At 42.1% G+C, this 26,568-nt stretch overlaps 1 pseudogene; it reads left to right on the top strand.

The window, feature by feature from the left end:
• Positions 1-26,568, top strand: part of LOC124583213 — a 122,095-nt pseudogene that overhangs the window by 67,368 nt on the left and 28,159 nt on the right.

Raw genomic sequence — 26,568 nt, forward strand, 5'->3', positions numbered from 1 at the left:
TAATTTTCATAATATGGACACCTTGCCTGATAATTTTTGACTGTAAGCTCTGAGAAGTGCTGGACCATCTTTTGTGTAGAGTTTTTGCTGTATGCTCCTGCAGTCACACTGCCTTGGTGGACCATCTCGGGGGTTGTCTACATGCCACACAACAGTCTTTTTGGTGTCCAGTGTGAATGATTCACTGGTAAATATCCTGTCCCATACACTTTTGTTTGTAGACAATACTTCTGTGTTAGGTGAAAATAGAAACCCTGAGCCAGGAAGCAGTAGTCTCAGTACCTCAGAGAATTAGTTTCAGGTAAAGTGTATGGATCTAACATATCTAAAATGCACATGGTTTAGTTTGGAAACCACACAAACAGCCAAATGTACACACCCGCAGTAGCTGCACGGGGTGTGGGGTGGGGGGGGGGGGGGGGGGGGGACAGAGTGATTGGAGAAGACAGTACATGGTCTGAATGGGAAAATATTGGTGGGTACAGAAGAGAGAAGGGAAAAGGTAAAGTGATACAGTGGGAAACAAATTAGCAGAGGTTTAGGTCAGGTGGATGGCACTAGATGTGCTGGAGAGACAATTTCCACCTGCGTAGTTCAGAGAAACTTGCACTGGAAGGGAATATCCAAATGGTATGTCTAGTGAAGCAGTTGTTGAAGTGGTGTACAGCCTCTTGGCAACTGCAATGTCAAGTCTGTGGTTTGCCACAGTTTGGTGCTAGACATTACTGCAAGTGAACAGTTGGTTACTTGTCATCCCTACATGGAAAATTGTATGGTAATTGCAGCATAGCTGATTTTTAACAGGTTGCTTTTGCACATGATCGTGCCTTTTATATGGTGGGAGATGCCTGCGACTGGACTGCTGTAGGAGGTGGTGGGTGGATTTGTGGGACAGGTCTTGCACCTGGGTCACTCACAGGATTAGGGGCGGACAAGGATGTTCTCTAGATTGTGCGGGCAGTGGAACACTACTTTGCAGGAAGTGGGTAGTATCTTGAGTACAGTATACCCCATCTGAGATAGCCAAAGCCCCAGTGAAGGATGTGGTTGAGCTTTTCAAGGCCTGGGTGATTAGATGAGTGCTGACCATTGTCTGGTTAACAGGGTTACAGGTGTGAGATGAGGAAATGGCACGGGAGATCTATTTATGAATGAGACGGATAGGATACTGTGGCTCTGGTAGTGCTATTGCCATATTTAGACAACTCCTGCTTTCCACTGGGGATAGTGAGTCCACGTGTGACAAGGCTGTATGGAAGAGACTTTTTGACATGGAATGGGTGACGGCTGTCAAAGTGGAGGGAGGTACTGTTGGTGGTTGGTCCACTTGACATGTATTTATGGATATCAATGTCTAGTGATATGGTGCATTGAGTTGAGAATAATCAGGTTAAGATGACTTGGGAGTAGGTTTTTAGGTTATGGAAGAAGCAGTCTATACCATGAGTCCAGATCATGAAAATGTCTCAATTACTCTGAATCAGACAATGGGTTTTAGGTGTTTACTGGATAGGAAGGACTTCTCCTGATGGCCGATACAAAAGCTGGCATAGGATGGCACCATGTGAGTACCCATGGCAGTACTACAGATTTGTTTATACAGGGATAATCACTTAAAACCTGCACCACAAACATTGCAGAATTGGAAAGTGCTATTGATGTGTGGTTTTCACAGGATGGATTGGTAGTTGGGGGCTTATGCTAGTAACCAACCAACAGGTTGTAGTGATATTAGAAAGTGCATTTTTTGTGCAATCATAAACTTTTTTAAATGAAACTATGCCTATCGGTATTAACTAAAAGTAGGGTAAATTAGTCTATCAGTGGTGTTTGTTGCAGGAGTCTAGTGTGAGCCATTCACGAGATATCATATTTTGAAAAGGTCCCACGCCAACACTTGTACATTAGCTGTAAAGTTCCCACGCCAACACTTGTACATTAGCTGCGGTAGCACACACCAAAGAACAGTCCAAGTCCATACACTAGTTATGTGGATTGTGACCAGTAATGAGACAATTGACCATCACAGGCTGTGTTCAAAATGACCACTGGCAGCACCAGTATATGCTCCCATTCTGGTATGGAAAGACTGCTGCACACATACCAGTATTTCAGCAGGAGCAATCCAACAGGCTGCAGTAATACATCATTGCATATCATCAGATGAAGTTGGTATGCCCTTGTAGACAGTCTTTCAGCTTTCCCCATAGAAAAAAAGTCTGCAGGCATGAAATTTGGCGAATGGGTCAACCGAGATACAGGTCCTCTGCATCCAATCTAATGATTTGCAAACAGTTTGTGAAGCCATGTTGTACTTCGTGCACTGTGGGTTGTACAGCCATCGTATTGGTACCACAAGTTGCTCCTAGTCTGCAGAGGAATCTCTTCTAGCATCCGTGGAAGATGATTTGTTAGGAGGCTGTGATACTTGTGCGCATCCAGTGTTCTTTCTAAAAAAAACGGGCCTATGAGCTGATGGTTCACTACCCCACACCATACGTTTACACTCCAAGGATGCTGACATTCCACCTGCCACAGCCAAAGAGAATTTTTAACAGACCAATTGTGCTTATTTCAGCACTTTACCAGGCCACGATTGTTAAAATTTCCTTCACCACTAAACAAGATACATGATACATCTGGAGTATCCTGTCTTAATGCCCATGTATGGAAGTTAACACAATTCTCTTGATCAATTCCATGCAGCTCTTTATAGAAAGGGATAAACCTGTATCAATGGAGAATGCATAGGACACTTGCCCGATTAATGCCATTTCCACATGCGATTGTGCAAGAGGTAACATGTGGATCAACTACTTGTTTCATCTGTTATGTTGCTAAGAGTTAGGCTATGACTTCCACATAACTGGTTGAAGAGGTTGATAAATGATTGCTGAGATGCTTGACATTTATTGGGATTTATTGCCGCATATACTGTACAAGAATGAACTGCATTCTTCGTACACTCTCCATACACCATGAGCATGTCACCTTTTTCTGCGTTGGTAAATCCCATCGTCCACTCACGACCTACTGATTGGACTGTCACACACTTACTGACTTGCAAGTCACAATGCACTTGAGGAACACACACATAAACACACTGTAAGCAAACAACATCATACCTAGCAACTACCCACACACTCAAACACACTGTAAGCAAACAACATCATACCTAGCAACTACCCACACACACACAAACGCACTGTAAGCAAACAACATCATACCTAGTAACTACCCAGATTGAGTGGCACAAACTAGTATTGGTGTGGAAACTTTTAAAAATACTGTATCTCATTGACAACTTGTACTAGAATCCTGCAACAAACCCCACTGACATTCTGATTTACCATATTTTTAGTTTGTTAATGTCAGTAAGCACAGTTTCATTTAAAAAGTGTACATCTGCACAAGAAAGGATTTTTACAATCTGTTGATTGGGTAACAATAATGAGTCCCTGACTACCAATCCATTCTGTCATAGCCGCAAATCAATAGCACTTCATACTTGTGGTGAGAGCTTTAGGCATTTCACCCTGTGACTTGGTCTTCAAAAGTGAAATAATTGTGGGTCAGGATGTGATTGGGTAAGGGGATTAGGAAAGAGGTGGTGGGTTTGGTATCAGGAGGATGTTTGCAAAGTGAGGCCACGGGCATGGGGGATGTTGTAAAATGATGTTGCATCCATAGTAACCAGCAAGGAGTCATGTGGTAGCAAAACAGGAACTGCAGAAAGGCGGTGAAGGAAGTGAACATTGTCTTCACTGTAGGATGGGAGGTTACAGACAATGGTTTGCATGTGATGTTCAGTGGGAGGATTGTACCCAGCCACTGTTGGACAAGTGGAGAGACCTGTGTAGTTGGGTTTGTGTAGTTTGGCGAATAGGTAAAAAGGAAGGAGTGGTATGAGGAGGGAGATAGATCCAGGAGTCAGGTTATGGGATGGACTTAAGGTCTTGGAAAGCTGCTGGAGTCTTGTTGGAATTCTAGGATGTGATCATGGTTGTAAGGTTTGTAAGCAGAGGTGTTAGAAAGTTGGTGAAGACTCTCAGCCACATAGTCACTGTGATTCATGAACACTGTGATGAAGCTTTTATCTGTGGGAAAGATGATAAGGCACTGATTGATTTTCAGGATATGGGTAGCTGTGTGTTAGATAGGAGTGATGTTGGTCTCATTAGGGAGGATTTAGGAAAGGAAAGTAAGGCCGGGTTAGAAGTGACGAATTCCTGAAAGATAACCAAGAGATGACTGGCTGGAATGGGAGGTTCAGGGTGGGAGGGAGGCTGGAACTGTTTTAAGCAAGGTTCTATGTGAGGTTTTTGTTGGCTGTTATTAGTGGGATGCATCATCATCATCATTGAAGACTGATTATGCCTTTCAGCGTTCAGTCTGGAGCATAGTCTTGATCTATTTCAACAGTTTTATACCCCTTCCCTTCCAACACACCCACACTAGCCACCAAGGAAGAGCCTACAGCTTTGATTCAACCCCCCCCCCCCTCCCCCTCTTCCAGTCATACCCTCATACCTTCCTAATGCACATTGAAGAAATTTCAGCTGCAGAGATTAGGTAAGGAAAGAAGGTCCTTTACAAGTCCAGCACACTTGAATTTAGGTTTTGGGCTAAAGGTGAGGCCTTTAGAAAATACCAATACTTCTGCAGGGCTAAGAGTTGTGGCAGAAAGGTTGACAACAGTTTTACAGGATTGGTGTTTAGGATGTATATATCTCATGGAGGATGGAGGAATTCGTTGCGATTGTGGAAGATGGAGTATCGAACAAAGCATAGTTAGGGAGGTATGAAGGTATGACTGAGGGGGTTGAATCAAAGCTGTAGGCTCTTCCTTGGTGGCTAGTGTGTGTGTGTGTGTGTGTGTGTGTGTGTGTGTGTGTGTGTGTGTGTGTGTTGGAAGGGAAGGGGTATAAAAACTGTAGAAATAGATCAAGACTTCACGACAACTAGCAGGTTTAAACGGGTGGGTGTTGTAATAGATATGTAGAGGTGGAGGTGATAAGGCTTGCACAGGATAGATTAGTATTGAGAGCTGCAGCAAACCAATCTTCAGACTACCACAGCAACAACAAAAAGGTCATAAGATGGAAACAATTTTGCATCGTAGTATCTCCCTGTTTCCACTCCATGTAGTTTTCACTTGTGGTAATGTGGCGTGTGTACAGAGATTTATCGGGTGTTGTTATTTTTTATTGTACTGTATTAACAGGATTTATCAAGAGTGGTGATAACGTCAATTTGTGACAATAAGTCTTTGTCATGTGCAATCTATAATACTGTTGTTCCATTTGTAATAAACAATTTCTTTGATGCTGTTTTCCCAAATAAGCCTAAATTTTACTGTTATTCACATGGACAGAGTCAGAGTAAGACATGGGAGATAACTTCAGCTGATCTTCGAAGATCAGTTTCTTGAGACAGAGACAGTGTCATTATTATTATTGTTATTGTTATTATTATTATTATTAATGTTATTATTATTATATTGAATTATTGTTAATTAATACCCCGTTAAGGAGAGCAGTAAAGCACCATCAATTTTCAAGGCTTTTTTTCTGTGTCTTTCATTTGTCTTTAAAAATCTTCTCATATATTCATTGTGATTCCTCTTCCTCTCTTCTGTACTGTTCTTCCCCGTTTTCTTCTCTTTCAATATCTGCTGAAATTTCTGTTTTCCAGTTTTTTACTCTGTATTTTTTCCTGTCTGTGATGTCTTCTGTGGAGATGTTTTGTTTCTTGAGGTCCTCCATGGTTTCCTATACCCAGTTGGTTTTCACTTTATTAGTCATAACTATATAAAAAATATTCTTGGTAAGTCTGTTTTTGTGCATAATTTGTATGTGTCTCTAGAACCTTGCCCTTCTTTACCTGGTGTTGTTTTTAATCCTCTGTTTGTATTTGTACAGTTCTTTTGTCAATATGTTTATCCAGATCCCCTCTCTCTGAACTGGCCTGTAGATCTTTCCTTCTGTTTTTCCATCTCTATGATTTTTGTTCTTCCCTTCATGGCTGTTGTTCTGAGGTGTACAAGGCCTGTGGTAACTACTGTACTACAGTGTCTTAATTTGGCATTGATGGAAAAACTTCTTGTGTTATAATTGTTCCATATAAGTCTGAATACCTTATGTAGTTTTGTGATTCTTTTTTCATTGGATGTTGAGTTCAGTCCCATTTTCTGTGTAATCTCTTCCAGGCACTGGAAACTTTCTTCATGTGATATCTTTCCATACTTTGTTACCAGTGGGTGTCTGTCTCTTTACATTGTGTCAATGTACAAGTTCTTTTCATGTGAGATTTGTAGTCCCGTTTTGACTGAGATTTGATAAATAGTTTGTAGAGCTTTTTTGTCTTCTTTTCTGTTATTTGTTATGATGGCTATAACATCAGCAAAGGCCAGACATTTTATCTACATGTGCATAGATAATCCGCAAGCCATGGTGTGGTGTGTGACATGATCTGACTACACGCAGAGTGCAGTCTTTGTTTGGCACGGCACTTGGAGGGCGACGGTTCAGTCTTCACCCATCTGTCTCTTTTGTCCCATGTCCTGATTATTTTCTCCAAAACTGAGTTAAATAGAGTTTACTTTGAACGGTCCATAGATCTCTCCCATGAACTTCACTTTCGATATTGCATTTTTCATGTTTCTTGTCATATTAACATCAAAGATAATGATAATGTGCAAGAATAATGTAAGGCTAGCATATTTTTAGTAACATGTTTCTGCTGATACAGCTTATATTGTACACCTGGAAATACAATGTCAATTTTGTTCTGATGACAACACATGCCACCTGGGAATAGTAGATGTACTGGCAATGGTTTCAGTGTCATCCGCCAACAGATAGTGTAATGGCATAGCTATCAGAGTGCTATATGTGTCTACCCTTTAATAGGAAATGCTCACAGCCAGTGTGATGCAGACATGTGAAGCAAGCAGGCAACCATGCCAGGAAGGCACACTCGTGATTCTTATAGCCAACGAGTGAGTTTAAAAAGGGGTCAAATTGTGGGCTTCCGAGTGGCAGGATGGTCCTTTTGGGGGAATTGCCACACAGGTTGGACGTGCTGCGTCAGTTATGCAACGTTGCTAGTATCAGTAGTCACGTGAACATTCTCACACACGTAGTAGAGGTTCTGGACATCCACACAGCACAGATGCTTACTAGGATTGTTGTACTGAAAGGGCAGCAGTTGCAGATTGTACGGCTACCACAGCACAGATAAAAGGTCTTGTGAGCCCCAGATGTGTCAACACAAACTGTTGCAAAGCAGTTATTGCCAGTTGTGTTACGGACGTGCACACATCTATCCCGTCTTCCAATCGTGCCTCAGCACTGACATGCATGGCTCGAGTGGTGCCATCAGAGGATCTCTTTGAGGATGGCATGGCACGCCATGGTCGTAAGTGATGAAAGCAGATTCTGCTCACACACAAGTGATGGTCGTATCAGCAAATGACATAAATCTGGTGAGCACTCTCTTGTAGAGTGCATTCGTCCAAGATACAGTGGCCCCACCCCAGGCCTTACGGTCTGGGGTGCGATAAACTACAACTCTCATTCGTCTGTGGTGTTTCTGCACTTGGTACATGCAGAATGATGTTACACCTGTTATTTTTGCATTCTTGCAACTGGAAGGTAATGTACTGTTCCAACGGTATAGTGCTGACCCACACGCTGCCCACGAAACTCAGTGTTCTCCGAAAGATGAGCAGTGACTTCCCGGGCCAGCATGTTCTACGAGTTTGTCTCCAACTGAGCACATGTGGGAACATGGGATGAGAAGTGACTCGTGCAACTTGTCAACCAACAACTCTTACATAACTATCTGAACAGATTGAGCATGTGTGACATAATTTATCTCAGGACAGTTTTTGCCATCTGTACTATCGATTGAATGCCGTAGTCAGTGCCTGCATTGTCACCAGTGAGGGCTACACCACATACTAATGTGTGTGTTTTGGCACGGGTCGATACATGTTAGCTGAGAAGCATTTGCAGTATTGATCTGTAAATGTGATCATTTCATGTACTCCATATGCACTGTTGCAACATTAAATCTGGAGTGAATTTTCTTCTGGCAGTGGGCACAGACTTTTACCTCACAACTTTGATACATTTTACTTTTTCTTTTTCTTAGTCATTATCCCCTGCTATCACAGTCTCAGCATGTTAATGTGGATTTGGCAGTATTAGTGGTAAATTGTGGCCAGATGCCCTTTCCATGCCACCTCCCCCCCTCCCCTCCCCCCCCTTCCAACCCACACCAGGATGAAAGTTATGTGCCCTGTATCTGTATGTATCTAATATTATCATGTGTGAAAGTGTGAGAATGTTTTCAAAATGTTTGAGGATCATGTAACTGATGTGGGGTGTGCATACCAGTCTGCTATTCATCTAGTCGGATGTGGACAACAGCCTAAAAACCATGTCCACACTGGCTCTAGCTGCATGCTAACGTTGGCATCTACCCAGGAGTATTACAATTTCGATAGAGTACAGTAGAGTTTTAATGATTTATACAATACTTTTATGTCATGAATTTTAGAAAATTGATTGAAGATGTCTTCCTGTTGTTGTTTAATTTATGATAGAGCCGCAACAGAAAATCCAACAGAATATGTTAATTATTCTGGTCTTGTTCATTTCCGTATTTGTTCTGTGTTAAAGTAATTGTTCAGATGCATACAACATAAAAGTTAAAGTAAGGTCTATGATGGCAGGCAGTGACTGGGCTGTTGTCCTGGCAGCAGGTAGGGTGCAGCCTTTGGTCACCGTGGCAATAGGAGGGAGAGGGTTATGGCCTATCACCCCAGCTTCCTTTTACCCCTGGGAGACATCCCCAGGAGTCATCTGATAGCAGATTGGTGCCACCTGGGGCCATCCAGGAGTCACTGGAACAAGGAAAAATCCCCACCTTATATGTTTTATGGGGAATCGAGCCCAGGACATCCTGATTGGAGTCTAGTGCGCTACCCACTAGACCACCACAACCACCGTGCTTATGGGATATGAAATGTCTGCATCTATATGACTACTCTGCATTTCACAACTCAGTGCCTGACAGAGGATTTATCAAACCACTTTCATACTGTTTCTCTACCGTTCCACTCTTGAACAATGTGTGGGGAAAAGGAACACTTAAATTGCTCTGTGTGATCTCTGATTTGTTGTGTTTTATTATAACGATCATTTTTCCCTATGAAGGTGAGTGCTATGAAAATGAAAGTGTTTTTGCATTTGGAGGATGAAGTTGGAGACTGGAATTTTGTGAAAAGATCTTGCCACAGCAAAAAAGTATTTCTTTTTGTGATTACCATCTCAACTCGCATATCATGTCCATGACTCTCTCTCTCCTAATATTTTACAATAATACAGACTGAGCTGCCCTCATTTTGACTTTGATTTCCTCCATCATTCGTATCCCATGGTGTACTTGTGCATTGTCATCTTGAAACACAACCAATGATCATCCAAATGTCGACTATATGACAGGACAGTAGGTTCGAGGATCCTATCATCATATTGCATAGCCCTCAAATAGCCTCATTAGAAATGAGATGTGTCAGACATCTGTATACCATACTGGCCCAAAACATGACTGATCCATCTGCCTGCTAAACTTAAAAGACTGGACTGCAGGTCTGAAACTCATTTTTCACTGGAGCGGACACAAATGAACAAGAATTCTCTGTGGCTCTGAACAGTAGCTGAGCACAAGCAGACACCATTATGTTGCATTTGGTTAGCATTCACAGGTGTTCACTCATGTTCTGCCCATTATCAGTCTTTCGATGAACTGTCAAACGAAGTCTCCATCATCTCTGCATTGGTGAGAGCAGGAGAGAAAGAGCTAAATTCTGGTGTTTCATCAGTGAACTTTTGTCTTCAACTCAAGATCTTTGAGCAGCAGAATGGTCTGAAGAGAATGTAATGTTTCTGATAACAGAATAGATGCTCGTGAATTCCAAGATGTCCACACCATAAATGCCAAATAAAAAGAAATACAATTGACAGAGAGTTTCCAAGGTACTGGGAACATGAGAAAGATGATAATTCCAATAGATACTTTCATCAGCCAGGAATGGAGTGAATAAGCACGAGCTTCGTATTTGTTTTTATTAAAAAAGAACAGCACAACAAAGTTCCTTGAAAGTAAACATGTACAAAAATGTATCCATCATGCTGATTAAAATTGTGTACATACCCCACACGAGCTTTGTATTTGTTTTTATTAAAAAAGAACAGCACAACAAAGTTCCTTGAAAGTAAACATATACAAAAATGTATCTATCATGCTGATTAAAATTACGTACATACCCCACAAGCCACCTTAGTAATTTCTTGCCCTGTTCCACTGACAAATAGTGCTAGGAAAAATGATAGTCTATATGCCTCTGTACAAGCCCTAATTTCTCTTGTCTTTGTGGCCTTTACATGAATTGTAAATTGGTCGCTGTAGGATCGACCTAAAGTCAGCTTCAAGTACGAGGTACCTAAATAGTTTAATGGTGTTTTGTGAAAAGAATATCATCTTCCCTCCAGGGGTTACTATTTGAGTTCATGAAGCATCTCTATAATACTTATGTGCTGGTCAAACTTACTGGTGACAAATCTCTGAATTGTTTCAATGTCTTCCTTTAATCCAGTGTCATGCAGATCCCAAACACTCAAGCAATGCTAAAGAATGGGTCACACTAGTGTTGTGTCCTTTACAGATAAGCTACACTTTCCTAAAATTCTTGCAGTAAACCAATTTGGCCATTTGCCTTCCCTACAACCAATTTTGCTTATTTCATGTCTTACTGCTTTGGGACATTATGCCTAGGTATTTAATTGACATGACTGTCAAGCAGCATACTACTGATGCTGTATTCAAACATCATGGGATTTTTTTTCCTTCTCATCTGCATTAACCTACATTTTTTTTTATATTTACAGTAAGCTTCCATTCATCTCACCAATCACAAATTTTGTCTAAGTCATCTTATATCCTCCTATAGTCACTCAATGGCGACATTTGCTCATACACAATAGCGTCATCAGCAAACAGCCTCATAGTGCTGGCCACGTTGGCTGTCAGATCCTTAATGTACACTTAGCCAAAACATTATGACCACTGCCCACTGCGAGTTGGATGCTGCCTGGTGGCATTGCGGGCATGTAATGCAGTAACAAAAATATGTAAATAGAGCAGACACAGATGGGGGCTCACTTTAAGGAAGATATGGGCTGCAAATGGGGAAATCAGTTGAGATAAGTGATTTGATAAATGGCAGATTATTATTATGCTGAGCCTGTGACACACATCTCAAAAGCGGCAGTGCTGGCCAAATGTTCATGAGCTATCTATCACTAGGTGCTAAATGGTTAGACATCCATGACTCTTCACAGTACTTGGGGTTTGGAGGCATGTCTGGCTGCAATGTGGGATAGATGGTGATTTGTAGCAACTCTGCTGAAAGAGAACAATGCTGGTGCACGCACAAGTGTTCCATAGCACACTGTTCATTGTAAATTCTGGAACACGGAGCTCCGCAGCAGACCACTCCTACATGTTCACATGTCTACCCAACAACATCATCAGTTGTGATTGCAGTGGGCGCAGGACCATTCGGATTAAACCATCAATCAATGGAAATGTTGGCTCTTTGGGTGAATCCCATTTTTGGTACACTAGGTTGATAGGTGTCTCCACAAAAACCATCATTGAGGTGAATGACAGCTCCAAATGTGCAGCACACCACGGATGCCGGCTGGTGGGAGCAGCGTTATGCTTGGGAGACATTCTCCTGCACTTGCATGTAGTAATCGAAGACATGCTGGCAGCTGTGAATCACCTATGTCCCTTCATGCTCGATGTCTTCCCCGACAGCGATGTCATCTTTCAGCAGTGTAAATGTCTGTGTCTCAGAGCCAGAATCATGCTACAGAGGTTTGAAAAAGCATTATAGTGACGTCATGTTGATGTCTTGGTGGCCAAATTTGCTTGATGTAATCCTAAAGAACCCATCTGGATCGCTATCGAGCATCATTACCACGTATGCAAATCAGTGATATGTTATTTCCGTGAATTTTAAGACCTGTGTGTTGACATCTAATGCTTCATACCTCCTCAAACCTAACAACAAGCTGTCTGATCCCTGATATGCAGAATCAGTGATGTATTTTGTCCCAAAGATGGACAGACAAGCTATTAAGCAGGTCATAATGTTTTGGACCACCAGTCTAAACAGGATGTTACAAAAAGGTACAGCCAAACTTTCAGGAAACATTCCTCACACACAAAGAAAGAAAATATGTTATGTGGACATGTGTCCGAAAACGCTTACTTTCCATGTTAGAGCTTATTTTATTACTTTTCTTCAAATCACATTAATCATGGAATGGAAACACACAGCAACAGAATGTACCAGCATGACTTCAAACACTTTGTTACAGGAAATGTTCAAAATGTCCTCCGTTAGCGAGGATACATGCATCCACCCTCCGTCCCATGGAATCCCTGATGCACTGATGCAGCCCTGGAGAATGGTGTATTGTATCACAGCCTTCCACAATATGAGCACGAACAGTCTCTACATTTGGTACCGGGGTTGCGTAGACAAGAGCATTTAAATGCCCCCATAAATGAAAGTCAAGAGGGTTGAGGTTGTGAGTGCGTGGAGGCCATGGTATTGGTCTGCGTCTACCAATCCATCGGTCACCGAATCTGTTGTTGAGAAGCGTACGAACACTTCGACTGAAATGTGCAGGAGCTCCATCGTGCATGAACCACATGTTGTGTTGTACTTGTAAAGGCATGTGTTCTAGCAGCACAGGTATGAAATCATGATAACATGCTCCATAGAGCGTAGGTGGAAGAACATGGGGCCCAATCAAGACATCACCAACAATGCCTGCCCAAACGTTCACAGAAAATATGTGTCGATGACGTGATTGCACAATTGCGTGCAGATTCTCGTCAGCCCACTCATGTTGACTGTGAAAATTTACAATTTGATCACGTTGGAATGAAACCTCATCCGTAAAGAGAACATTTGCACTGTAATGAGGATTGACACAATATTGGAGAACCATTCGCACAAGTGTACCCATGGAGGCCAATCAGCTGCTGATAGTGCCTGCACACGCTGTACATGGTACGGAAACTACTGGTTCTCCCGTAGCACTCTCCATACAGTGACGTGGTCAACGTTACCTTGTACAGCAGTAGCTTCTCTGACACTGACATTAGGATTATCGTCAACTGCACGAAGAATTGCCTCATCCATTGCAGGTGTCCTTGTCGTTCTAGGTCTTCCCCAGTCGCTTAGTCATAGGCTGGAATGTTCCGTGCTCCCTAAGACGCCGATCAATTTCTTTGAACGTCTTCCTGTCGGGACACCTTCGTTCTGGAAATTTGTCTCGATACAAACGTACCGCGCCATGGCTATTGCCCAGTGCTAATCCATACATCAAATGGGCATCTGCCAACTCTGCATTTGTAAACATTGTACTGACTGCAAAACCACGTTCCTGATGAACACTAACCTGTTGATGCTACGTATTGATGTGCTTGATGCTATTACTGTAGAGCAATGAGTCACATGTTAGCACAAGCACCGAAGTCAACATTACCTTCCTTCAATTGGGCCAACTGGTGGTGAATCGAGGAAGTACAGTACATACTGACGAAACTAAAATGAGCTCTAACATGGAAATTAAGCATTTCCGGACACATGTCCACATAACGTATTTTCTTTATTTGTGTGTGAGGAATGTTTCCTGAAAGTTTGGCCGTACCTTTTTGTAACACCCTGTATAGAGAATGAGAGTGGTCCTATCATACTTCCCCGGGGCACTCCTGAGAATAACCCCAATACCCCTGCCTCTGATGAACACTCACCATCAAGGACGACATTCTGGCTTCTACTACACAAGAAGTCATCTCGAGCCATTCACATATCTTGAAACCTAATCTGTAATTTCAGACCTTCATCAACAGTCTGCAGTGGCGCACTGTGGCAAACACTTTCTGGAAATAACAATGTGGAATCAGCCTGTTCCCTTCATCCATGATTTGCAGGATATCTTGTGAGAAAGGGGCAAGTTGAGTTTCACACGAATGGTGATTTCTAAATCTGTGCTGATTTGTGAACAGAAGCAGAAGGATATTGGTTTGTAATGTTGTGGGTCCATTGTTTTACTCTTCTTATATACAGGAATTACCGTGCTTTTATCCAATTGCCTAGGACTTTGCATTAAGCAGGAAATTACAATAAATGCATGCTAAGAACAGGACCTATGCCATAGTGCACTATTTGTCGAGAAACCCATTGCTGAAATTTTGACATTATGTTGGCTAGACAGTAGGTTGGAGGATTCAGTTCTGGTACTGCACAGCTCTCAAATTATACTTACTAGTTATTAGAGGCATTTGATATCCATAGGTGACACCAGACCAAAACCAGACTGACTCAACTATGTGCTGAATCTGTGGGTCTTCACACTTGAGACATGCATTGGTACCTGGCCATTTCCACACCCTTCTACAAGGATCATCAGGTATCAAAGAATTGCTTCACATATTGTGAAAGGAATACAATACCACTGATCCAAATTCCGCTGGAGGACACCCTGTATCACCAATAGTAATTTCCTTTCCTGTTGCACTACAAACAGAGTGAGGGCAAAATGACTTGTCTATATGCCTCTGAATGAGCCCTAATCTCTCTAAACTTGTCTTCATGGCCCTTACATGGAATGTACATTAGTCGCAGTAGATTGTTCTGCAGTCAGCGTCAACAGCCATTTCTCTAAATTTTCTCACTAGTGCTCCTCAAAAAGAATGTCGCTTTCCATCCACCGGTTTCCAGGTACACCACGATTCTTTGTGCACTACATTCCTCGGGGGTTTGTACTGTAGTACATAATGGACACCTAGAGACCCCACTGAATGTGTCGAGATGGTTGTGTACCGTGTGAGTCAACACAGCTCTCCCCATTATCTGCAAAAAAAGTCACAGTGCAGTTACAGTAAGTTCCTGAGGTACTACCTGTCAGCTATAATTTGAAGTTAGCAGTCGTCAGTTGTTGTTGGCTCTGAGCAATCTCTGTAGTGCTGATTTTTAACATTTTGTTACTGCAAAGGCTGTGGAATGTTCATATGATGCCGCTGTAGCGTTTGCCAATTGTGTGGTAACTTTCCATGCTGACAAACATTCTTACTGTAAAGTAACAATGCTTGGGCAGTCTTTAAGCATTAACGCTGTAATCCCTTTGCAAAGTCAAATTTTCTGATGTTATATTGGACATGTGATCAGTTTGTTTATTTATTTATTTTTGTAATTTTATTTTTGTGGTTTAGGACAAAAACTGTAGTGGTAGTGTATTTCTCCTAGAGCCCTTTTGTGAGCTGCTATTTTCCTCTGTGAAAATGAGGCAATTCTTTTTTCCAACTACACAAGTGATGATAGTAGTGATCTGACAATAAACAAAAACTGTTTGTTGTAGCAATTTTTATGCATCTGGTACAGTGTACTATCACAAGATACCAGGTACATCTACAGATGGTAATATATATTCCCAAAAGCTTTGTAAAACCACTAAGTGGTTGGCAAGTACACTTCCCGAGATTCACAAAAGACATAATTGAGTAATACCGTATTTACTCGAATCTAAGCTGCACTTTTTTCCAGTTTTTGTAATCCAAAACACCGCGTGCGGCTTAGAATCAAGTGCAAAGTAAGCGGAAGTTCTGAAAAATGTTGGTAGGTGCCGCCACAACTAACTTCTGCCGTTGAATATATGTAGCACTACACAGGCATGCTTTTCAGGCACAAAGATAAATACTGGCGCCAAAACCTATGCGTCAGTAAACAAACTAAAAAAAAACAGAGTTTTTTTCTCTGCCCCGAGTTTCGACCACTGCATTTTCATTCTTTATCCAATGAAGTAAATACAAATTCCATATTCTTCATCTCCGAATGTTGCAGCCTTTCAATGAACTACGAAAATCCAACTGGAAGACTGTTTGGGATGTTTGTCAATATGGCCAAGTCTACGTTCTGAATTTTTGTCCTACCTGTGACAAGAGATGGTTGTTAATAGCAACTTTTATGAATTGTGAATCACATGCAGTATTCTCTTCACCATAAGAATAATACGAATGTAAACATTTTGCCATGTATTCCTACGTGTTTCCTGCTATCTCATTTAAATCCTGTCTTCCTAATAAACTACGAAACTAGAGTGAGACAACAGCAAACGCGGAAGAATATATATATCATGTCATGTTTATATTCGTATTATTCCTATGCTGAATAGTGATACAGTCAGAAATGATGCTCGGCAACTGACTAGATTTTTAAACCTAAGATGGCTTTAATTTCTGTGCGGAATGTAATGCACTAAAGAGGCGTCTGCAAAAATTTTCAAACGGAGAAAGTTTTTCGCTAAACTTTCGTTTGGAACATCTATCATATGCAGTCTATTAAATGGTTCTTGTTGATCATTATCAAAGAAAGTGGCAGTGTAAGTAACAACAAATAGCAGTCTCTTGCCATTGTTTCGCTGATGAGACGATTCCTCTCTCTCTTTTTTTTTTTTTTAAATTGTAAGCGGCTGTAGCGTGCGCAAAAGCAAGCCATCCCGCGAGCGGCGACAGGCCGTAAACACGCATAATCAGAATGCGACAAACAATGCATGGCACAGTACTATAATGCATTTTGAGCTTAGAGTGACGGAAACACCTATAACAAAGAGAACGGCACTTATCAGATCAAAGAAAAATAAGCAATCAATTCCAACCAGACGAAGCGCGTGAAAAAGGCTCTCTAGTATAAATACGGACGGAGAGCCTGACGCAGAGCAATGACTACGTGGTAAAGCTTAACTGCTAAGTTTACCACACGCACCAAACTACTGTAGCTGTATTGTCATTCATTCGACCTAAATTGTCTCATATTGCAATGGACCAACTTTGTTTCGGTTTGGAGATGTTGTCTAAAACGTTTCTCCCCCTTGAACTTCGAGTCACAAATTTCAAGTGCTGCTTAGATTCGGGAAAATTTTTTTTCCTTGATTTCGAGTCTCATTTTTCAGGTGCGGCTTAGATTCGAGTGCGGCTTAGATTCGGGTAAATACAGTAGGTGTACTTCCCAAACCATTCTGAGAAACTATTTTGATGGGAAGCATATTTTCCAAGAGCCATTAAAACACTGTTATTTGGTGGGCTGTATATTTCTCACAGCACTAAAAGCTATATTTCATAACAAAAAGAAAGTAAACTGGTGCAGCGGACTATCACTGGTTTCCAGGAGCACGTAGAAGTGGTTCAATGTATTCCCATAAATGCAGTAAAGAAACACAGCTACTGCTAAGTATATCTCTCATGACCAGTAAAAGCCTTAAGTGACTCTTTGCAGCAGGTTGACAGACTGTACTGCCCATGTGAGTCACACTGCCCCATTAACGAATGGAGACACAGTGCACTCTGCTAAAGTAAATGAGAGTGCAGGTTCGCTTTCACCTACATTACACAGTCAGTTGTACTTAGTGATTTCTGGTGGACTAAGGAAAATTGAGAAAGGAGAAATGAAGGAAGATAAGTGTTTAATGTCCCATAAACATTGAGGTCTTTAGTGTCTGAGCACAAACTCTGATTGTTTCAAGGATGGGAAGGCTATTTATTGTGCCCTTTCAGAGAAACCATCTCGGCATTTGCCTATACTGATTTAGAGAAAGCTCAGGAATCCCAAGTCTGGGTGGACTAGATGGAGCTGTAGAGAGCAAAAACTGTAGAGGAAAACAGAGATTGGAGTACATCCAGCAGATAATTGAGGCTGTAGGTTGAAAGGACTACTCTGAGATGAACAGGTTGCCACAGGAGAGTAATGCATGGACTTTAACTGTTAGTCGCCCTGAATGTAAGTCCAGTGAGCTCACCACTGTGCCACCTCGCTCGATATATTGTGAGAGAAGTTCCTGATTTAACCATTTCACAGGATGTGGGAAGTGTACTTACCATCAACTGTATTTCTTTACTGTATTCCTGAGAACACATCGTACGAGCTCTGTATGCACCTGGCACCTGATGTTAGTTTGCTGCACCAGCTGAACTTTCTGTCTGTTATGAAATGTAGCTTTTAATTGTCATTAAATGTCACTTGTTCCTTTCAGAAGCAGTTGCAAATATATGTGCCACCAAATAATGTTGTTTTGAAGGCCACTGGGAAGTATGCTTACTACCAAAGTAATTTTTCCATGATACAAGGGGAATATACTTACCACAAAATTAATTTGTTTTTTGGACTGCAGAAAAGGTACTTACCACCAGCTGACCATACTTACCACTAATTTAGTTGTTTTACTATGCTCTTGGGAAAATGTTGTACCTCCTCTGGATGTGGTTGACCTTTTGTGATAATATGCTAAACAACTGGTGTCTGTTTGTCATGACATCAGTGCTGTTGTCACTTGTTACAACAGAACACATTGCTTCATTCTGCAATATATGCTATTGTGACTTGTCTCAGCTCGTTTCTTTAAGTAGTGTTGAATGAAGTTTCTAGGATTGTAAAATAGATAGTCAAATAAAAACAGAAAATTCCTATTTTTCACATGTAGCAGTAACTCATAACAGCTTACTAAAGACAGTGGGAAGTATACTTACCACTATAGTTTGTTTGCTCCTAAATCACAAAAATAAAATAATCAAAAATTAAATGTAGTTGAAACTTCTAAAATGATACCAAAACAATTAACTTTACAGGGTTGCTACAAAAAATGTGCCCACAAATGGGTTAAAAACAAAGTATGCAAGCTGTGGGGGCAGTGTGAAACTTTTTTAAGCACTGTATTTGAAAAATATTATTCATTTTGTTCCACTTCTAGAATGTTAGGTTTTGTGGATTTTTGCTGTACATTAATGGGTGTGGATGCGTTCAGTGGAGGCAAGTGTGTCGTGTATGATTTTTCTCAGTAAATATGTCCTACTGACGTTGCAGCATATCTCCAATGTTCTGGATGCATCAAATGAAGTTTAAAAGACAGCTAACTGCTGCTGCTGGTATGCCTCTTCATGTAAATGTCAGAGTTACTATTATTATTCAATACAGAAAGGAAGATTACCAGCTTAGCAATTTGCTGAAAATGAGTTCATTAAAGGGAGTATTACAATTAACATCCCGTTAACGACAAATTAATTAGAGATGCGAAGCAGCCCCAGATTGGAGAAGGAAATTGTACGGATAGCTGACTCCATAAAAATTAATACATTTCATACTGTGCTCGAGCACAGGCAATAAAAAACAGTGAGCAAACATGATGTGTGTACTTGTTGCCTCGGGGTCTGCTGCGAAACTGAGGTGCTTGAGTAAGCTACATCGCACTGCTTCGTTGTGTGCTTGTTGTCAAGCCAGTTTATGAAGTACACATCCCTCTTCATTTTTATATAACTTTGTTTTGAATGCACTGTACAAGAATATTGAATACATTGAAAATTATCGAGTTCAGCCATTCATTCACATGTAATATTCCAACAGCTCCATCACCGATGAGAGCCTTCAGGGGTGTAAAACGAGTAAGTGAGAAGTGCCACTGAACTACTAACAACCATTTTCATCTACTACTAATCTGCTCACCTTAATCATTATTGAAGGGGATCAGTTCTACATCATTTTATTTTTATAAATATACAGAGAAACAACTACTTGAAAAAAGCCAATGCTCTGCTACTTAAACTGCTCTGCCACTATTTTGATTTAATACTTCATGCTAAATGGGCATTTAATTTTACACAGGACACTGTCATCTAAACTTATTCTGATAAATTCATATACTTCCTTCCTGTGCAATGCCCTTCATGCTGTCAATGCCACGTTGGGACCGGTACAGTAGTTTCTGTTCCATGGAGAACCAACCGTACCTGCACATAGGCTATTATTATGATGGAATCACCACTTCAAAAGGCATTCCAAAGCTGCTGCCAGCTTCCCTCTGTGGAGTAAACCGTCTACCATTCCTGTTTGCTCCTAGAGAATATGTTGCATGGCTAAATATGGTTTTCTGTTAGAAAGTGTTTGTGCGTTGTGTATCTGAGGTGGGACAGGTAGGTAAATTCACATATCCAGGTAAATTATTGGTGGACTGGCTAATAAAACATTTTTTACTTTAATTTTGAATATTTGGGGATTTCCAGATTGCTCCTAATGTCGGCTGGCAGATGTCAAAAGGGTGTTGCACCTGAATATAAAACAGTTTTCTTAACCCTAAGCTTCAATGCATATTCTCTATGGAAATTATTTATATTGTGATTGTTATGGTTGCAAACTTTGCAATTAATGCTAAATTCTCTCTTGTCCATTTGAGCAGCTCAGAGGTCAGCATATCTTGCTGCTATGTGGAGGACCCAGGTCCAATTCGTGGTAATGCCTTTTTCTTTAAAGGGCGAAGCTACTCCACACCCACACTGACATGGTGACCATCACCGAAGTTCTACCATCACCTCCGTTTGCTTCGTTACAATCGAGAAGTGCACAGGATGTGGGGTCATGATGTTGTCCATAGGATTACCCACTAATACAGACACTTTGAGGCGATAGAAGTGTTCGAGAAGTGATCAGAAGGTAGCAGTTTTAAGGGCAGAGGGAGAAAAGTGCCGAGGCAAGCACTGAAGGAAAAGAACTTCTGCAATTGTCTGGACAGATAGTAAGAGCAGTAGCAGTTTCTTTCTGTCTGCAAGGGTGAGGTTGTCGTTAGTTTTGGGTATTGTGCGATGCTCGATACCATTGTCGCAGCTTAAAACACTCTTTACGAGTGTCAGTCCTATTGAGGAGGGGTACTCCTGGGCTATGCACCTGAGTGTCTCCTGGGCCACCTGCAGCATCTGCACTTGTAACATGCCAAGGTCATTATACGAGTGGTCAATTGGCCATAAAGAGGTTTGGTTGGATATGTTTATGTTTAGTGTGCAATTCTGCTTTCCCGTATTGCCAGTTGGTCAGCTAGATATTTGCACCTGGCAATGCCATTTAGTTTTGCTGTAATGCAGGGATTCACCAGTGTTTATTTTGTCTGTGAGCTTGTGCTGTCCACAGGTGATTAATTGTCCCTAGATAGAAGTGTTTTTCAGCAGTTGTGTTTTCACCCGTGGTTGTGGTCGTAGTTTCCCAGGTTAAGAATGAAATAATTGTCAGAGTGTCTCAAGTTCCTTTACAGTCGTGTGGTGAGTTTTTTGAATATCTGTGTGTGAGTCTCAAGGCAGTATTCTCTGTGAAGGTCGACAGTGTGTGCGTGGACTGTGGTGCACTTCGTTCTGTATCACCTGTAGGCAGCACAGCCGGTCAGAGCCACGTAACCCCAGACTGCAGTTGCATGTATCATCATGGGTCTAATCAGTATCATGTACACGGACCTCGATACCCTCCTATTCAGTGTGCTTTACCTGTTGAGCTTAGAGTAACACTGTTTGAGCCTTGCATTTGCTCAGTTGGTCTGTCACTGAAGTATTTGACTTTCACACTGAAACATATTGGGCGTGTGTGTAGTGTTATTTGTCTGCAGTCTTAATGTGGGGTCCTGACCACTCATCTCGTATAGGGTGCCTAAAGGATGCTGCATTATCAAAATGCTATACAACAATTCAAGCAAACAACATTAATAGTTTTTATTACAAATAAGAAGCTTGACAATGCTTAACCTGGAATTTACAATGGTGTCGCAAGCAATAGGCAACATGCAGTATAAATGCGAGTCCTTTGCTATATACAATGTTTGTGCAAGTTTGACACACAGTTTGTGGGTCACTAATAACTGTTATTGTAGCATTCTGCACTAGGCCTGTCCGTATACTGTCCTAATCCTGTCCAAATACTGAGTGGCCGAGGCTGGCAGGAGCGGCACTTATATTCTCTTTGTCTAGGGGCCTGCTCCCGTTGTGGTGTGGTCCTTGCCAGTGGGCTATTGGCTGACGGTGTGTTCACTGCCTTCTTTGCTCTTGTGATCTTAATTTTCTTTCCAGAGCTTGTGGGTATGCCAGAACACTTAATGTTTGTGCAGTTGTTATGGTTTGTCAGTGAACAGAACTGCTTCACACTTGTCAGCATTTGCTTTAACACACTGTCGTTCCAGCTAGGCAGTTTTGTTTGCAGTTGCGAATTATGCCTGCTGGTTTTCAGTCTTGCACTAAGATGGTAGTGTCATCTGCGTAGATGGTTGCCATTGTGTTTTGTTCAGTTGGAAAGTCATTGACGTAGAGATTAAACAAGAGGGGCCCTTGGATGCTGCCTTGGGGTACTCCCACTTGTATACTGTGTTGTGTTGACTGTTTGCCCTGAATGTCGGTTTTGAAACTTCTGTGGGTGAGATATGAGTGTGTAAGGTGTATGAGCTCGTCGGAGAGACTAGCAGTGCAGAGTTTGCGAATGAGACGATTGTGCCGCAGATGACTGAAGACCAGGAACAGCGCTCCTGTAGCTTTGTTGGTGTTGGGGGTGTGTGTAATATGTTCTACTGCACGGAGGAGATGTTGTGTTGTGGAGTGGTGATTGCTGAATCCAAATTGCTCCAGTCTCAGTGAGTCATTGGTGTTGCAGTGCATAGTAAGATGTTTGAGAATCATCTTCTCAACAATCTTATTCAGGGAGCTCAGCAGGCTGATGGCTCCGTAATTTTGTGGTAGGGAGTGGTATTTCCCTGGCTTCCTGAACATCAGGACAGGGAAGTGTTGATGTTGTAGAATGGTATTCGTCATATGTGTGAGATGCTCTATAGCTTTATTCGTGAACTCCTGGGTGACACGGTTTTGAAAGTGATTGGGACCAGGAGCTTTTATAGCTGTTTTGTGCTTAATAACCTGTGTAATTTCATGTGTAGCAGTATGTATTGTTACATTGCACTTGGGCTGGGTTACAAGCCATGGAACCTCCTGGTCCATTTCAAGCAGCAGTGCTGGATTGGAAGGAGCCAGATTCAGTGTGAAAGATGTTGCTAGTGTTCTGGTCATCAGCTCATGCTTCTCCTCCATGGAGTATGCTGGTCTGTAAGGTATTTGTAAACTTGGTGTGTAGTATTTCTTCTTGGTGGAGTGGACAGCTATTTGCCACACTCCAGGTGATGTGGTATGGAGCCCTGCGAGTGTATTGTCCCAGTTAGTGGTTTTAAAAATTTTAATTTAGCCTGTATGATCCCCTGGAGCCTGCTAACATGCTGTTTGTACAGCCAGTATCTCCCGAGATGATCTCTCATTGACATTGGCCCCTGTATTTCTGGGAGCAGTTCCATTGAGCATTCTTGTGGTATAAGTACTGTAATGGTACCTGCTATTGCATCCTGAACTACGGTGGTAAGGGCTTTGACAGCTTCAACAAGTTTCCTGCTTTGTGTAATTTTGGGAATATTTGGGATACGACTTTTCAAGCATTTCCTTGAACAATGGCCAATTCACATGCTTGTTGCTCAGTATCCTGTGAGATTCATCATACTGCTGTGTTTCTTGCGAGTAAAGTATTACAGGTGTTTGGTGAGGCCAAATCATGTATAATTTCAATGTTGATTGTGACTATAATGCCTATCACATCTAGTCTCTGTTCCCTGTTTTAAGGGTCACCTCAGCTGGCACTAGTGTAATGTAGTTTGGGCGCAGAGCATGTTCGCATAGTTTTTTTGCTATTGGTGTTTGATCTTTGTTAGTTCCAAGCAGAGTGTTTAGCATTAAGATCACCAGTGGCTATTAGTCACTATGCTATGTTGAGTATTGTGCTGATATCGCTTGTTATGATGTTACCAGATCAATTGTATATCGATATCAATGTAGTTTTCACTCAGTTGACTTGACCCTAACAGCTGTGGCTTCTAGTCTTTCAGGTTCAGGGATCTTAATATTTGTGTATTCTTTGTCTCAATATATGATGATTGCTGTTCCACCCACAGTTGTGCCTTCAGGTGGTCAGTACAGTAGATGTAATATCTTGGGAAGAGTAGTTGATTGTGTGACTGGAGCTCAGCTTCGTTCATGAGAGCAATCCAGATTCCCTTCTCCTCCATAAATGCAGCTAGCTCTGCCCTTTTGTTGCCAATCCCATCTGCATTCCAGAATAGCATCTGGGTCAAAGTACTGTTGTTTGTGTTTTGTGGTGTATTATCTATGGGCAGTGTGGTGATAGCAGTTTGTATAGCAGCCATGCACTGGCTGTGTGTAGCCATCATGAGTTTGTGCATGTGTTACGATGAAGAGCCTCAAGAGGATCTTAAGCCACGTGAGTGGGGTATAGTGTCTCCACTATGCCTCTGATTGTGGTGAGAATGTTTGTTATGTCAGCCAAAGTGCTGGTGCTGGTGTTGGTGGCTGGTGGTCCTTATGTTGGTGTACTGGATGGGCTGGCTTGTGTGTTATTCATGGTTCGTATTTCATCTGGGGTCACCTGTGTTATTGCTGTGGTGAGGGGGGCAAGAGTGTGAGTTACAGTTACATTGTTCCTTTGAATGTGTTCCTATGTTTCTCTGGTCTGTTGTTGGTGTATTTGTTGTGGTGTGATAGTGTCCCCTCTTTTGTTTTTTGGGTACCTCCGTTTTATTTCGTGTGTTTGTTTTTGCCCTAGTTTGGGTGTGTCTTCTGTGATATCACAAGTGTCACAATCTGGCCCAGACAGAGTTGACTTGGTGTTGTCTGGGACCGGCAGTGTTGTCATCAGTACAAGGGCAGTTTCTAGCATTGCAGGTGTGGGTTGTGGTTCTGTTGTGGGAATGTGCCATGAGTTTGTGGAGCTCTGTGCATCCTCAGTTCATCCACTTCCACTGACAATGCCAGTAAAAGAGATTCCACACCTTACTGGTTGGGGGGTGGGGAGTGTCTTGGAGCTGTTCTGGTTACCACTTGTCTGTCTTTGGCACTTTTGCACCTTAGAGCTTCTTTGTATGCTGCACACCATCTGTAGTTTGCACATGGACCCCTCCACATTTGGTACATTTGATAGTTGTACCAAGTTTAAAGTGTCGTGCTACTCGGTTACCAGTGCATTTGCGGCACCGTGTGCCAGATCACATCGGGTGCCGCATGGCCAAACTGCTGGCAGTGGTGGCACTGTTGGGGGACACACGGAGGTGTGTATATTTCTACTACGACCATGTGAAGCAATAGCATCTGCGTCAGAAAGTTGCAGGAGTAAGCTGTGTTGTCCAACTCCACTAAATAGTTTGGCTGCAATCTGTGTGTCACGAATCCCAGAAATCATCTCATGCTCTCACAGTCCCAGCTGAGAGCTGTGATTATACCATGAAGAATGTCATTGAGGGTTGTGGTGTCAACTCCTTTCACGATGTACATTCGAGTTTTCCTCCTTGGGTGCTATATTTATGATACTCAATTCCCCCAGCTTTGACGAATTTCAGGAGATTTGTGCAATCTGTTTTGTTGCATACATACAGTGATACATGGTCCCTTGTGAGTTTTGTGTTTGGTATATGGTGGGGAGTGACATTCTACAAATATCTTGTTTAGCTTGCTGAGGCAAGTGTAATTGTGTATTATGACCAGTGGGAAGCCAGTCGGTGTAGTGTTCTGCGTAGCGGCTGGGGTAGTGTTGTGTAGTTGAGGTGCTGCAGAATTGTTTGTATGGTCCCTCATATTACCGATGCTCGGAACTGGTGTTGGTAAAAGTACGCTGCATTTGCCGTGTGAGTCAGTAGGCTCAGTTGTTCATGTATGTTGCTGCTGATTGCATTTTGGACCCACCAGCTTCCAAGGTCCATCTTTGTTCCACGGAGCTGTCACTTCCAGCTCGAGGACTACTGCGGTGATATTGAGGGCCTCTCTAGTATATTCACTGGTGGTGTGACTGGTGTTGGTGTTGCTGTTGCTGTTGCGTTGCTTCCAACCGTCAGTTGGACAATGAGCTCATGCTGTCTCCGAGTCATTGCTTCTTGATTTGTGGCAGCAAAGTCCAGATTTAGCTGGTTCATCACTTTTGATAGGTGGCAAAGCAGGACAGAAACATCGAAGGGAACAGATGGCACTCCTGCCTCTTGTGCTGCAGTGTTGCTACGGGTCGTCGGGTGGCATCTGCTCGGTGGATCTGCGTCTCCCAGACATAAGGATATTTTTAAGGATAGAATGTGGATATGAGACAATTTTACTTTTTCATCTGAAAAGACAATTTTGCTTTTTTTAGTGTACATACAGAAGAGGGGAGACCTTATGACTCACTTGTGCAAGATGCAATGCTCAGTGCAAGAGAGCATGGGTGGAAGACAGCAGCCTATACTGGACAGTGTTGTCCAATGTGAACGTGCCCCGGACACTGAAATACCCTATTAAAGAATGGGAGAGTCACACTGGGGAAGTTCCAACCACAGTTGCAGGAACTTTGAGCCAGAACTCTTGGCCACCTAGCACTGTAAAGTGTGTAGCAGCGTGTGGTGTCCTGTGGCATCTACGCTAGTTTTAGCGTATGTGTAACACAAATATCCTCTCGCGGCTACTGCAGGTACAGGGGGAAGGCAGCTGCTCAGCTGCGACTCACCCGTAGTACTGCCCGTGGTTTTCCTTGGTGGGAGGACTGGAACGAGGTGC

The sequence above is a fragment of the Schistocerca americana genome, unplaced genomic scaffold (assembly GCF_021461395.2).
Source record: "Schistocerca americana isolate TAMUIC-IGC-003095 unplaced genomic scaffold, iqSchAmer2.1 HiC_scaffold_45, whole genome shotgun sequence".
NCBI lineage: Eukaryota > Metazoa > Arthropoda > Insecta > Orthoptera > Acrididae > Schistocerca > Schistocerca americana.